Source organism: Thalassophryne amazonica, chromosome 5 (genome assembly GCF_902500255.1).
Source record: "Thalassophryne amazonica chromosome 5, fThaAma1.1, whole genome shotgun sequence".
In the NCBI taxonomy this organism is placed as follows: domain Eukaryota; kingdom Metazoa; phylum Chordata; class Actinopteri; order Batrachoidiformes; family Batrachoididae; genus Thalassophryne; species Thalassophryne amazonica.
Genome location: NC_047107.1, coordinates 16,559,233 through 16,575,469, shown reverse-complemented (window position 1 = coordinate 16,575,469; position 16,237 = coordinate 16,559,233).

Here is a 16,237-nt window from a genome sequence, read left to right as displayed (position 1 = left end):
GAATTCTTATATTTTTTCCTTTTTTCAGACATAAAGATATATGTGAGGAATTTCTTCTGATGAAGGTTGAGTCTGATCCAATGAGGATCCCACTTACAATCGAGCAATAGGGGAAACGAGTGGAATTCTGCTTTGAGACCAAATCGATTGTGTACATATGGAGCACATCTTGTGAATGCCAAAACTCTTACAAACTAAGGTGAAATTAGAAATGAACACCAGGGATAAAATTCCCTGAGATATGCTTCAAGATTACATATAATAGATATCTGTATCCAAAAGTGAATAGCTTTTCTATGGCTTTGTTTTTGTGGCACTTTTTTTGGGACACCCTGTACTTGTGTTTAAAACAATAATTAGGGATGCCCAGATCAGGTTTTTTTAAGTTCCAACTCCCAATCCGATACTTGTATTTTCATAGATATTGCACTTGCACAGAAAGTCAATCTAATGTACACTCAGCTCTGCTATGCATTGAAAAAACTCCCTTCAATCCAAGCTGTTCCTTGATGTTTTAATCATTTTTAAAAAATTATTATTGTGCAAAATTGTCATTAAAATCTCTTCAAATGTGGACCTTTTCTCTAAAGGGAGGAACGGGGCCCCTCTGTCCCATCATCCCTCTGGCTGTGCACCTGCACTGTCAACATGAGTAGATTATTTGCGAAGGAAAACAGAAATGACAAACGAACAAACACCTCCATTTATTCATGTGGAAAGTGCTACCTGACTAGCAACAAGTTATACCACAAGCAATCCATCAGAAACAGCTGTGGTGCATATTTGAAGCAAAGTGATTTTTTTTTTTTTAAATGTGCATCGCCACAAGACTGACAGAGCGTTATTGCTGCTTTGGCACTGAGCTCATGAAACAGAACAAGACTGATAGGCACTGTCGATGATCTGTATGAATAAAAGAGACTTGTGGTGTATATAAAGCAAAGGAGAGCATTAATGTGCATTAAAAATGTGCGCCAGGGCTCTTTGTAAGAGCAGAGGCAGTGCTGACTGGCTGCTCGCTCCATTAACAGTGTGCATACAACATGAAGCCAGAGGGAATGTACAGTAATTTTGTGACTCAAGTTTAATTTATCCAATACGATGCAGGAGCGCATCATATGAAGACATGCAATGAAGGCAAATCATTTTGGTCCAGTGTTTCAAGGGGACATAATTACCATGTGTGCACATAACTGGTGCTCAGGTGCTCCAGATATGTGCGCAATCGATAATTATTCTGCAGGTATTGTTTTCCGTGTTGTGTGTGCAGTGCACCTGGAAAGTATTCACAGTGCTTCACTTTTTCCACATTTTGTTATGATAGTTTTATTCCAAAATGGAGTAAATGAATTTATTTTCCTTTAAACTTCTACTCACAACACCCCATAATGACAACATGAATAAAGTTTTCAAATTTTGCAAATTTATTAAAAATAAAAACCTCATGTACATAAGTATTCACACCCTTTGCTCAATACTTTGTTGATGTACCTTTGGCAGGAATTAAAATGAAATGGTAAATGGACTGCATTTAAATTGTGCTTTTCCATCTGCATTAGACAGTCAAAGTGCTTTACACATCAATGCCTCACATTCACCCCGATGTCAGGCTGCTGCCATGCAAGGTGCCCACTACACACCGGAAGCAACTAGGGGATTAAGGACCTTGCCCAAGGGATGTTAGTGATTTTCTGGTCAGGCTGGGATTTGAACGGAGGATCCTCTGGTCTCAAGCCCAACACTTAACCATTAAACCATCACCTCCCCTAACAGCCTCAAGTGTTTTTGAATATGATGCCACAAGCATGGCATACCTATCTTTGGGCAGTTTGGCCCATTCATTTTGCAGCACCTCTCAAGCTCCATCAGGTTGGATGGGGAGTGTCAGTGCACAACCATTTTCAGATTTTTTCCAGAAATGTTCAGTCAGATTCAGGTCTGAGCTCTGGCTGGACCACTCAAGGACATTCCTTAGAGTTGTCCTGAAGCCACTCCTTTGATATCTTGGCTGTGTGTTTAGGGTCATTATCCTGCTGAAAGATGAATCGTCACCCCAGTCTGAGGTCAAGAGCGCTCTGGAGCAGCATGTCGAAGCGATCGGGATCTCCATCTTTCCCTCAATCCTGACTAGTCTCCCCGTTCCTGCTGCTGAAAAACATCTCCACAACATGATGCTGTCAGCACCATTCTTCACTGTAGGGATGGTGCCTGGTTTCCTCCAAATATGATGTCTGGCATTCATGCCAAAGAGTCCAATCTTTGTCTTATCAGACATGATCCAAAAACACCTTTTTGTGTAGCTCAACAACCAAGAAGCCCAGAAGATTCATTCAACTTTGGAGAAGTTTGATCAAAGGTAAAGTAAAACATGGTTAAACACCCTCCCCCATCTTTTGTGTCAGCAGCACAGTGGTTTATTGGTTAGCACTGTTGCCTCACAGCAAGAAGGTCATGGGTTCGATTCCCACCTGTGGCCTTTCTGTGTGGAGTTTGCATGTTCTCCCCATGTTTGCGTGGATTTCCTTCCTCATTTAAAAGACATGCAGGTTAGGTGAATTGGTAACTTTATAATTGTGCAAGTCTCCCTTGCAAAAGAGATCTTGATCTCAGTGGGACCAACCTGGTTAAATTAAATTTTCTTGTATATCTCAACAACCAAGAAACCTAGATAGCTGATCTAAAGCATCATATGATGAAGTCAAACAAACAAACAAACAATAAAAACAAAAATTACCTTAATTTTCAATACCCTGTTATTCCAATTCAGGGCGAAGGAGGATATGAAGAGTATCCCAGCAGTCATTCATAGAGAAGCAGGAGACACCCAGGACAGACCTACAGTCTATTGCAGGGCCACATATAGACATAAATACACATTCACACTCTCACCTACAGTCATTTGTTGTTGTTTTTTTTTTTGTTTTTTTTTAACATTTCCACTCCACCTAACCTGCGTGTCTTTGGAAGACACAGTCTGAACCCCTGGAGGGAACCCACACAAACATGGGAAGAACATGCAAACTCCACGCAGAATGGACAAGGTGGGGAGGGATCCCATTACCTTCTGGTTGTGAGGAACAGTACTTACCACAAAACCACTGTGCTGCCCACATCATTGCAAACATATGTATTTTTACTTGCACATTTATACTGTGGTGTGTGCAAAGGTTGAAATGTTTGATAATGGAGTTATTTCATCAATAAAAGATTTATTACCACTAATATGTTCAAGCATATATGTAGGTGGTATCATCTGGCAGTCTATATGCATGCTACATATTCTACATATCATGAAATAATAATAATATTACTCAGTCACTCATCTTCAACTGCTTACTCCAATAAAGCTTCATGGGGGCGCTGGATCCAATCCCAGCAGTCATAGGACGTGAGGTGGGGTACATCTTAGACAGGATGCCAGTCTGCCGCAGGGCAGTAATAATAAGAGCAATCTGAGATTTCTGATGTCCACCAATCTGGATCTGCATCACCTCCAAAATTCAGTGGAGTCTTTCATGCCCCAATATTGATCTGTAGTGCAAATTTGGTGAGAATCTGTGAAGTATTTTATTTTTTGTTTTACAAAATCCTTCAAAGGCTATATAAAATGAAATCTTGATCCAGAATCCAGATCTGGATCCCCTCCAAAATCTTCCCTGGCCAAGTATCTGTCTGTGGTGAAAATTTTGTCAAAATCTGTGCAATAGTTTTGACATTTGACATGCTAACAGACAGACAGTATTAATATATAAAAATTGTAATTTTGAGAATTTTACAGAGTTTTAAGATACATTAGATTTCTGGGCTGATGTGTGGAAGGATGGAATTTTTACTGACAAGCACAACTTACAGTTGTGAATATAAGCCTCAGGGGGTTTTCTAGGACTGACGTCTGCTCCTTCTATCACCTGGTTATTAAACGTCTACAAACACACACACAAAAAAATGACTGCTATTTTGTATTTTAATTTTCTTGGCTCAAGAATATAGAATTGCCCGGTAAATATCAGTTGGGTTATAGATACCTTGTTCACTGAGAGCATCTTGCTTTTGGGCCCCAACCCATTCCTCGTACTGTGACAGTACTTTTATTTACAAATATTTTTATATTTTTGTGTATTTTTCCTGCTGTTGCATGCTTTTATTTTCCAAGTTTTGAATTAAGATGGGATGCTTAAAGTGCACAACCATGTTTTTAAATTGAATTTAGGCGGTGATCCTGTGATAAATTCTCAATCATAAAAGCAGTGACTGCAGACATCCATGTACCTTCCACCTTGAAGGCACACAGGTACTTTTGAAGAAATCATCCTCTGCAGAGAGGAAGCACAGTAATAGTATAAGCACTGCACATGTCACGCTGGCAGGTGCTCAGAACGAAGACTGGAACATTAATCATAGTGGGATTCAGTGCTGTACTCCTGTTCTTATGTTTGTTGTGGGCTGGGGTGTTTGGCTGGCTTTGTTTTTGTTTTCTGTTTCTCCCACCAGGTGGTATGCGTTCAGGACTGAGTGGCTGACGTGGGGCTGAGTTTGAGGACCTCACCCTGATCACCTGTGGCTTGTTATCACGTGCAGTTCATCAGGACTCACAGCTGTGGTGCATCTGTCTTGATCAGGGCATGTTGCATTTAAACCTGGAATACACAGTGTGTATTTGCCAGAGACTCGACTTTGTGACCAGATGTGTGAGATCGACGTTGGGAGAACAATCTCACCACTACGGACGCAGAGACCGCTCCAGGTTTGACGCCACAGTCTGTGAAAGAGGATTGGGTGAGGTCTCACGCTCTTCAGCACACTTCCTGAGGTATTTTGTTTTTTGTGACTTTCATGAAGTAAAGTCAGTAAATTTGGTGTCCCTCACACCTCGTTATATTGAGCTGTTATGCTATGCTAATCGTCTAAATCAGCTTCTACTGCAGTGGAGTTTTGAACTGAGTTGTTCTGTGCCTGCGGGGAGATAAGCTGATTTTACATTTAGGCCAGGAAGTGTTTTGCTGATTGTGTGCACCTTTGAGCTGTCTCTCTGTGTGGAGAGTGTTGGACTCACCTTACGGTTTCTTCTTTCACAGACTCGGTTTGTCGCGGCCACCTGGGGGGTGTCGGCGGGGTCCTTGGGTCCAGAATTGCTGTGGCTCCGGTCCTTTTGCGCTGCTGGGAGCGCGCCGTTTTTCCACCTCGCCAGGCCGTTGACTTTTGGGTTATTATCACTTAAAACACTACGAGGTCTATTAGAAAAGCATCCGACCTTATTATTTTTTTCAAAAACCATATGGATTTGAATCACGTGTGATTACATCAGACATGCTTGAACCCTCGTGGGCATGCGAGAGTTTACGTCATTCGCCTGTGGGCAGTCTTTGAGTGAGGAGTGGCCCACCCTCTCGTCGATTTTATTCATTGTTTAGGAATGGCTCAGAGACTGCTGCTTTGTTTGATCAAAATTTTTTCAAAACTGTAAGGCACAACTGAGTGGACACCATTCGATAAATTCAGCTGGTTTTCGGTAAAAATTTTAACGGCTGATGAGAGATTTTAGTCTGTAACTGTCGCTTTAAGGACGGCCCACAGCGCCTGATGGCGATCTGCGCTTCGAGGTGGCAGCGTCTCGCTGTTTCAAGTTGAAAACTTCCACATTTCAGACTCTGTTAACCCAGTAAGTCGTCAGAGAACAGAGAACTTTCAGAAGAAGTCGGCATGAGGAGTTTATTTGGACATTCCATTGTTAACGGACATTTTGTAATGAAAGAATGTGCGGGCAGAGTCGCATGTCGGGCCGGACATCGACTTCACACTGATTTTGGTCCAATTTTCAAAACACAAGCGATTGAAATTGTTATCAAGCAGCATGTGTTCAGACGTGGAGCTGATTAGACTGTTTGCAAAGCCGCATTCACGCCGTATCAAAGATCCCATTTAAAGTGTTATCACAGGAACAAACACTCGCTTCTGAAGCATGAAAGAAAACGCTTGTTAAATTCCACTTTCTTTATCGCCTCCTACGTGTGATATTATCAGGAAACGGCAGCGTTCTAGTATTTGCTGACGATGTTGATTTTCCCACATTGAAGTTATTTTTTCCATACGCTCAACAACGTTTACATTTGGAGTCATTCGGGTTCCGAATAACCTCACATTTTTTAGGACTAAACATCTACTCACACTTCATTAAAAACACACACACATGAAAAAAATGCACCTGATCCTAATTAATTAAAGATGTTGGTTTAAAAATACACACACTCTAAAAAATGAACCGCCGTCTCAACAAGAAAACTTGATGTTAGCAATTTGCATAGATTGTTTAAAGTTATTTCAATGTAACTAAAATTATTACCCGACCGCGGAGGGTCGCGACAGGAAAAACACCTCCGTGTTGGAAACCTTAACGGGCAAGTTGGAACATGCCCAAGCTGTTAAACAATTTCTCAGTTACTCACTTGTTGAAAGCCATCAAAAGCCGCCTGAATTTACAAATGGTTTTCAACACGGAGGTGTTTTTCCTGTCGCGGCGCACACAGATTCACCGAGTCGTCACGGAAACGACTCGGCGAATTTACGCGCACGTCTTTCATTAAAAAATGTGCTTAAACAGTGGAATGTCCGCATAAAGTCCTCATGCCGGCCTCTTCTGAATCTTCTCTGTTCTCTCACGACGTCCTGGGTGAATTAAGCCTTAAATTAGGATGTTTTCAGGTCGAAACAGGCCGACGAAGCGCTGCAGGACGTCCCGGTCCGTGGGAAGTCCTTACAGCAACAGAAACACCCCATAATCTCTCATCAGCTGTTAAACTTTTCACTGAAAACCAGCTTAATTTCTCGAATAGTATCCACTCGGATATTCCTCACAGATCCAGAAAAAATTTGATAAAGCAACGCGCGCCGTCTGGAGCAGCGTGTGAACAAAGGAATTCAGCCGAGAGGGCGGGACCACATCTCACTCAAGGCCTGCCCACAGGGAAATGACGTCACCGACGCGTGAAAAAACTCACGCATGCGCACGAGGGTTCAAGCATGATTGGTGTAATCGCATGTCAATCAAATCCATATAGTTTTTTTTTTAACAAAACTGCCGGTTAGTTTTATAAGATACCTCGTATGTTAATTAAAACTTGTTTTCCTTTGAACCGTGCTCTGCTTCTTTTATGCTGGGTCTTGTCAAACGTTGGGTCGGTTCTCCGCCCGCGTCCGACACATAACAACGTTACCGGTATCACACAATAAAATAGAGCATTCTCAGACCATTTGTGTAAATGTTGCCCTGTTAACTGGGTTAGCGGTTACAGATATGGTTGGTGCATTCATTTTTCACCTTGAACGCATTCTTCTCTTAGTTACCATGATATTCTGAGAAATAAGACTCAGCCTTAAAAAGCCACTGAAATGAGAGTGTAATGACTTTGGGTGATCATTTGGCCTCTCAGATGCAGCTCTAAAAGTAACTTTAGAATATTGTGGTGAATCAATATTGAAACATTCTAATCTGTTTTACCGACCATCTATACTTACGTCTTACGTCATAGGTATCACAGTGTTGGTACAATTTATAAAGTGGACTCTGCTGCAGTCCAGTAATAGAGCATAAGATCCATTAAGATGTTGTTTTGGTGGAAGTTCAGGTATCAGTGTGCTGCAGGCAATAGAATCTACTGAAAGCCACATTTGTCTCATTTTCTGTCTTTGTATTATTTCATTAGAATCTCAGCAACAATGACCTCTTAAAACAGTTAGCGGTCATCCACTTACAAAGAACACTTTAAAAAATGATCTCTGCTGGAATGTCACAAAGGTTCGATTCACAGCAGCTTTATCGACTTCACACTGATTTTGGTCCAATTTTCAAAACACAAGCGATTGAAATTGTTATCAAGCAGCATGTGTTCAGACGTGGAGCTGATTAGACTGTTTGCAAAGCCGCATTCACGCCGTATCAAAGATCCCATTTAAAGTGTTATCACAGGAACAAACACTCGCTTCTGAAGCATGAAAGAAAACCCTGGTTAAATTCCACTTTCTTTATCACCTCCGACGTGTGATATTATCAGGAAACGGCAGCGTTCTAGTATTTGCTGACGATGTTGATTTTCCCACATGAAGTTATTTTTTCCATACGCTCAACAACGTTTACATTTGGAGTCATTCGGGTTCCGAATACCTCACATTTTTAGGACTAAACATCTACTCACACTTCATTAAAAACACACACACATGAAAAAAATGCACCTGATCCTAATTAATTAAAGATGTTGGTTTAAAAATACACACACTCTAAACAAATGAACCGCCGTCTCAACAAGAAAACTTGATGTTAGCAATTTGCATAGATTGTTTTAAAGTTATTTCAATGTAACTAAAATTATTCAACTTAACTAGAGATGTCTTGTGACATTAACTCAGTTGAAAGTTGAAATAACTAAATTAAAATAAAAAACTGTTAAAATCAATTTTTCTCATTGAGACGGCAGCTCCTTTTTTAGTGTAGTCATATATATATATATAATCAATAGTCAACATCGGAAAGTATGAAACCTTGGTGTGTCAGTGTAATTCAACTCCACAATGTATGTAATTTGATTATTTTACACTGTAGCATGTTTCAAATATTTTGTCTTCCACACACAGCTGATTGAAATATTTAAATTGGTTGCACATAATTGAATGTGTAAAAATAAGATCATTTGTTACGTATCTCAATGAGAAACACAAGAAAATTATCCTATTTGGACACATGCTGATCATGTGAAATTCAGGTACATATTTAAATTTGTAGGTTCATAAAAGTGTTTGACAAACAGCTGAAACTGTCCTTGAACTAAAACAGAATCTAGTCATAAAACAATGTTTATCATCATTGTACAGGCGAGTCTAATATTCTGGTCACTTTGTGAAAGTGTGCAGCCTGTCGGCAGGATTTCTTTTAATAATTTACTACATATGATTAATTATTTCTCTCATCTGAATATTTGTACATATGCTTCTTGGTTTTTTCATAGCTTTTAAAATAGAAACATTTAATCTTGTTGTGCATTAAAATTATATTCAAATGAGGATTGTGGTGTTCTGGAACTTTCAATTTCTAATATGATGTTGAGAACTGGAACATGTTTGTATCATGCTTTAGAAATGAGAAGCGATTGAGCACGTTATGCTGACACAGCCCTCATGCAGCTGCTGTGCGTGTGTATGTGCACGCGTGCGCACGTGCACGTGGGATCAGAGCGGTGATCTGACAGGAGGACACTGTCACACACTGATATCTCCATGTGTTTCATGTTGTTCGCCGTGCCCAGCTTTCAAAGTGCAGCTGATGGTGGTGTTGTGAAAACATTTCCACGATTGGCCATCTAATCAGATCTCGTCCCGCTTGATGTCCTCTTGAGTTACCTGATAAGGCCTCCATGACCGCACCAAAAGCTTAACGGGATATGGTGTATGCTGGTGTGACCTTTTCTTCAGCAGCACCAGAGCTGATGGAGCTCAGATTAGATTCACGCTTTCAACAAACACAGAAACATACATCGAGTGTGAAACTGTGGCACTTTTATCTGGTTGATACATGCATGTGTGTGCACTTAAACAAGTGTGAAAACAGGCACACATTTGGTCTAAACTTATGAGGACTGATGAGACGCGAGTTCTCCACAATCAGGATCATTCTTCACTCCACTTTCAGGACCAGTTCTTCACAGTCAGGACCAGTTCTGTTCTCCACATTTAGAACCAGTTATACCAGAAAGACAAAAGGGAGCAAGTTTCAAGTTAAAGATTTTAATTCATCAAGATACTGTGCAAAATAGTAGGTGGTCTTTGGTGCAGGTCCTTGTGTCAGCAGCAGAATGGGTGCCAAGAGCTCATATTTTGCCATTGGTCCAGGAAATTTTACCCACAGTGGTAGTGAGATGGGAACTTGAGACCTAAGAAAGAAATAATAGTTAGCATCATACAGACACTGTGTTCAACTTACCTATAATGACAGAGCAAATAAAGTGGAGGATTACTGGGAGTGTGTCAACTTATTTATAGATGATGGCCGACATGCAGAATAATCCAATTAGATTAATTTAATTAAACTAGCCAACACTGAAACCGGGTGAGGAGAGTATGAAACTCTTATACAGGGTCGCCAGCAGACAGGTCACTTGTACAGTTTCCAAAGACTGGCAGAGAGAACTAGACCACTGGTGAAAGATGGAGAGGTTAGAGTAAGAGTGAAAGAGAACTTAATGGGTAACCATGGTGCTGTCTTAGCTTGGAAACCATCATCCAGGACCACCTGGACTTGAATAGTGTGATGAGAAACCAATCAATCAATCAACTTTTTTCTTATATAGCGCCAAATCACAACAAACAGTTGCCCTAAGGCGCTCCATATTGTAAGGCAAGGCCATACAATAATTATGAAAAACCCCAACGGTCAAAATGACCCCCTATGAGCAAGCACTTGGCAACAGTGGGAAGGAAAAACTCCCTTTTAACAGGAAGAAACCTCCAGCAGAACCAGGCTCAGGGAGGGGCAGTCTTCTGCTGAGACTGGTTGGGGCTGAGGGAAAAAACCAGGAAAAAGACATGCCGTGAAGGGGGGCAGAGATCGATCACTAATGATTAAATGCAGAGTGATGCATACGGAGCAAAAAAGAGAAAGAAACAGTGCATCATGGGAACCCCCCACAATCTACGTCTAAAGCAGCATAACCAAGGGATGGTCCAGGGTCACCCGATCCAGCCCTAACTATAACCAACGTAGAAACCAACGTACAAAATGATCTGTGCGGCCCTTTGTAAGCCAGGACACCAGCTGAGAACTCACACCAGGACAGAAGAAGACACTGATAGTGGTGTGACCATTATGCCAAGCACAGGGTCACCTGCATGGTTTCTTTGAACTCTGACGTATGGTAAGAGAGGACAGAAAGCAGGAGTGTTGCATTAAATTGAAAGGGAACTTGACAAGAAGCTGTGCTGCTCTCTTTGCTGGGACATTGGCATCCAGGACCAGCTGGTCATGGAGTAGTGTGACAGGAAACCGATGTTCATGACCACCTATATGAGCCATTGCAAAGCAGGAAACCAGCTGAGGGCTGACAAGACAGAAGGAGTCAGTGGCTGCAAGGAAAACCTACACCCTCTTGGCCCTTTCTGAAATACTTTGGACACCACTGGTGTAGAGTGAAAGACATCTTCTTTGGACTGACAGAGATTGAGAATGAACTAGAAACTGTGCTGCTTGGGTCACTGTGAGTTGAGCTGTGTTTGGAAGCCTTCATGCAGGAACACCCATAGATCCTTTGTGAGTTGTGGCATCAGCTGAGGACAAACGCAAAGAAAATGCAAATCAAATCATCATGTTGTTGTCCCCTGCGTGCACGAACACACGTGCAACCGGCTCGGTCGAGTGTATACGTCCTTAGTGCAGCAAAAAAAAAAAAAAAAATCACGTCAGAAATGAGTCCAGCTTTTCTTCTTTCTTCCTGCTAACAGCCTCCAGACAGCACAGTGGATTTGTTTTGTGTGTTAAAATGTACTATATGAGTTGTCCCTGTGTGTATTTCTCTATTTGCTTTAACATTACAATTATACAGCAACGCGAGTCCATTCTAGTATTTTAATAAATTATCTTTATCTTTTATATTTGTTTTTACATTTTACAGAACACCCACTCTAAAAAGGATTTCATGTCTTTCAGCCGACACAGCGTCAGAATGTTCATCTGAGTCATCTAAGTATTGCTCATCACCACTGTCATCAGATGATGGGAAGATAAAAACAGATGAAGGGGAAAAAGTCACAGAAGAATGAGGAGAAAGATTGTGAGTGTTAAATTGTTACAATTTTTCCTATTTTTTTAGAGGTGTTAATTATTATGTTGTGGTCTTTATTTTGACCTGTACAATTGGTATTTAATACTTTCTATTCTAGCCCAAAGTGTTGTATGGCGGGGGGGCCTGGCTGCCTTTTTGTTTCTGTCTTTTGTTTTTCCTTCCAGGTGGCTTGCATTTGGGACTGAGTGGCTGTGTAGCTGAGTTTATCAGGACCTCACCCTGATCACCTGAGGCTGATCACCTGCGGCTCATCAGGACTCACAGCTGTGGTGCATCTACATGGATTGGAACATGGTGGCATTTAAGACGGAGTACACGTGTATTTGCCAGAGACTCGACCTTGTGACCAGACGGGTGAGATCGTCGTCTCGAGAGCCATCTCATCATCAGTGGATGCAGAGAACATCCAGGTTTGATGCATGGTCTGTGAAAGAGGAGGGGGTGAGGTCTCACGCTCGTCAGCACACTTCCTGAGGTACGTTAGATTTTGTGACTAACATTTATACAGTCAGTAAATATGGTGTCCCTCACACCTTATTATATTGAGCTGTATGTAGTCGTTTAATCAGCTTCCACTGCTGTGGAGTTTTGTGAACAGGGTGTTCTATGCCTGCAGGGTGGGAAGTTGATTAGTAATTAAGCCAGGAAGTGTTTGCTGTTTGTACACCTTTGAGCGGTCCCTCTGTGTGTTGAGTGTGGACTCACATGATGATTTCTTCTTTCACAGACTCGGTTTGTCGCGGCCACCTGGGGGATGTCGGCGGGGTCCTTGGGTCCGAACTGGTTCTGGCTCCAGACCGTTTTGTGCTGCTGGGAGCACACCGCAAATCCGCCACGCCAGACCGCGCACTTTTATATTTATCACAGCACTGTTATGTTCATTAAATTCTGCTATCCTTTGTACCGTGCTCTGCTTATTTTATACTGGGTCCTTCAAACGCTGGTTGGTTCTCCGGGCTGCGTCCGACACATAACAGTAGTCTCTGGCCAAACATCACGGACCCAGCGGTAGCAGAGACGGTAACGCGCCGGGAAGGCGGCAGCAGACGTTCAGAAGTTATCCGGATCAGTTGCGGGTGCTCTCCGCCCGGATGGTGCGTGTTTGAGAACCCATTACTGAATACTGATTCGTGCTCTCTTGCAGCCGTGTTCCTGTGTTTGTGCCTTATCCGTGGGTCGTGGTGGAGTGTGACTGGCGACGGCTTCACGTCGCACTTCGACCGGATAAGAGGTTTGAACGGGAGCTGCAGGAGTGGGTCTGTAATGGGTGAACGCGCACGGCGGAGCTCTGTGGCACGGGTTGCGGTGTTTCCTGTGTTACAGTCGTAGCCCCGTTTCCCCGTGTAATGATAGCTACTGCGTCTGTTGTGTCAGCTCCGGTGTTATTTAGTTGAATCACATTTTTGGTTGTGTGTTGCTCACAGCTGCTCACAGGAAAAGCAGCATGAATTATTTTCTGTCACCAAACGGGGTTTTTCATTTTTAGCACTCTGGCTCCCTCTGTTGGTGACTGAGTCACATTACCGTCAAGCTCTTAAGTTGGAACAGGTGTGTTCCATTTGTTTGAGCTTGACGGTATAAATCACTTATTTTTGTGTTAGTTCATTTTTGTGGGGTGTTTTTTGAGTTGGTTGTGTGGGATTTTATTTTTTGTTTTCCACTATTAGTGTCTGGGTCGTGACCCTGCAGTTCTGTCTGGAGCAGAAAAGGACCCAAACAACTGTATGTTAGTCTGTTAGTCTTTTTTTTTTATTTCTTTTAGTTTCCCCTCCCAGGGTTTGATGGACGGTCCCTGGGGGGTGATGGGGTGGTAATTGGGTTGTTTTTTCTTTTTGTTTGTTTTTTGTTGTGCCCTCTCTTCTCCTCTGACTCCAGCCATGTGAGCCATAGTGTCGGCATTGCTGGAGTGGTGCAGTTTGGTTATGCTGGGCGTTTCCCAGGTAACCTCTGCACCTGGGGGGGGGGTGTGTGTGTGTGTTTTTGTTTGTTGATTCCCTGTTCCACCTTGGCTTCAGCGCACCTTTGAGCCGTCTGCCATCGGCGTGGCTGAGGTTTGGGGCAGGGGATTACCCGCAGCTGGTGGCTGGTTTAGAAGTCGGAGGAGTGGCGCCGTTTTGTGCCGTCTGCCATAACCGCTGTTCCATCCTCCCGGTTGGCTTCTGGGGTATAGTCACGGTTGGTGACACTGGACGTGCTTCCAGTTTCCACTGCGCCAAGGGGGTGGGGTTGGGGTTGTTTTGTTTGTATGTTTTTTTTTCTCCTTTTGTTTTTCCCCCCAGTTTCCGCCCTCAGGGTTTGACTGTGGTGTCCTCTGGGGGGGAAAGGGCTGTGGGTCCATCTAGCCATAGACGGCCGGGGCTGGGTCCGTTGGTCATGAGGGGAGGCGTCTCCTGGGGTTGATGGAATGGTCCTCGGGAGTCCCCGGGGTGACATTGGATCCCAGAGGGACCTCGGCTGTGGTTATTACTCCTGGAGCTGGCGGGATGTCCTCTGGGGGGTGTTGGTCCCTACATGTCGTTACGGGGGGGGGGGGGTGTGTAGTGTTTTTATTTGCTAGCTTGAGTTGGGGTTTCTTTTCTCCCCTTCCCGGGGTTTGATGGAACGGTCCTCTGGGGAGGAGGGGGGGGGGGGTGTTAGTGTTTTTATTGCTAGCTTAAGTTTGGGTTTTTCTTTTCTCCCTTCCCGGGTTTGATGGAACGGTCCCCTGGGGAGGTGGGGGGGGGGGGGGGGGGGTTGGTTGTTTGTGCTTGTCTTTTTTGTTTTATGACTAACCAGACTGTGAACATGGTTGGACAAAGGCTGACCGCACAGGTTTAAGAACTCCTGGCCACACCTGTGCTAAGTGACTGACAGAAACAAAGGCAAAGATGCAGCCAGAGGAGAAGACATCAACCGTTCTGTTAGATGAAGATTCTGTTGGAAGATGAATGCGGATACGGTTTCCAGCCATGGTCCCTGGAGGGGGGTGTTTCTCCTGGGCCAGGTTTGTGTGGTCGCCGGGAGGCTTCCCGTGAGGGTTGGGTACTGTTGTATGGCTGGGGGGGGGCCTGGCTGCCTTTTTGTTTCTGTCTTTTGTTTTTCCTTCCAGGTGGCTTGCATTTGGGACTGAGTGGCTGTGTAGCTGAGTTTATCAGGACCTCACCCTGATCACCTGAGGCTGATCACCTGCGGCTCGTCAGGACTCACAGCTGTGGTGCATCTACATGGATTGGACCATGGTGGCATTTAAGACTGGAGTACACAGTGTGTATTTGCCAGAGACTCCACCTTGTGACCAGACGGGTGAGATCGTCGTCTCGAGAGCATCTCATCATCAGTGGATGCAGAGACGTCCAGGTTTGATGCATGGTCTGTGAAAGAGGAGGGGGGTGAGGTCTCACGCTCATCAGCACACTTCCTGAGGTACGTTAGATTTTGTGGACTAACATTTATACAGTCAGTAAATATGGTGTCCCTCACACCTTATTATATTGAGCTGTATGTAGTCGTTTAATCAGCTTCCACTGCTGTGGAGTTTGTGAACAGGTGTTCTATGCCTGCAGGGTGGGAAGCTGATTAGTAATTAAGCCAGGAAGTGTTTGCTGTTTGTACACCTTTGAGCGGTCCCTCTGTGTGTTGAGTGTGGACTCAGATGATGATTTCTTCTTTCACAGACTCGGTTTGTCGCGGCCACCTGGGGGGTGTCGGCGGGGTCCTTAGGGTCCGAACTGGTTCTGGCTCCGGACCGTTTTGTGCTGCTGGGAGCACACCGCAAATCCGCCACGCCAGACTGCGCACTTTTATATTTATCACAGCACTGTTATGTTCATTAAATTCTGCTATCCTTTGTACCGTGCTCTGCTTATTTTATACTGGGTCCTTCAAACGCTGGTCGGTTCTCCGGGCTGCGTCCGACACATAACACAAAGTCCAAATCAGGTGGCGTCCCAGTACCAATGTCTGCTCAAAGATCTGCAGGAGAGATGTGACAATGGCTGGAGCGTTTATGTGCTATCGAGTGGACTGGAACACCATCGTGATAACAGCTCCCATCGCAGGGCTGTCGATCACTGTACATAACATAATAAAGTCTTAAAAAGCTACAACAGTCAGGTTAAGCTCTCTATTTGTAGCGCAGTGTGCATTTGCAATAACAGAGGATCCAGAGGTAGGACAGCTGATTCAAGGCTAGAAGTCTAATGCACAGTAATATTAATACTGACAGTGTACATATGGTCCTACTCTGTGCCGCCATTCTGCATATGCTCATCATGCACTGCGCGTAGGGCACCAATTGCCTGTTGGGGCACCAAAAAAAAATCAAGCTCCTGGCTCGGTATAATCAGAGAAGTGGATAATGCACACCTGTCTCTGTTCTCTCCAGTGAATGAACAGAGAAATAGCAGAGGTGTTTTTTTTTTTTTTTTTTAATCTGG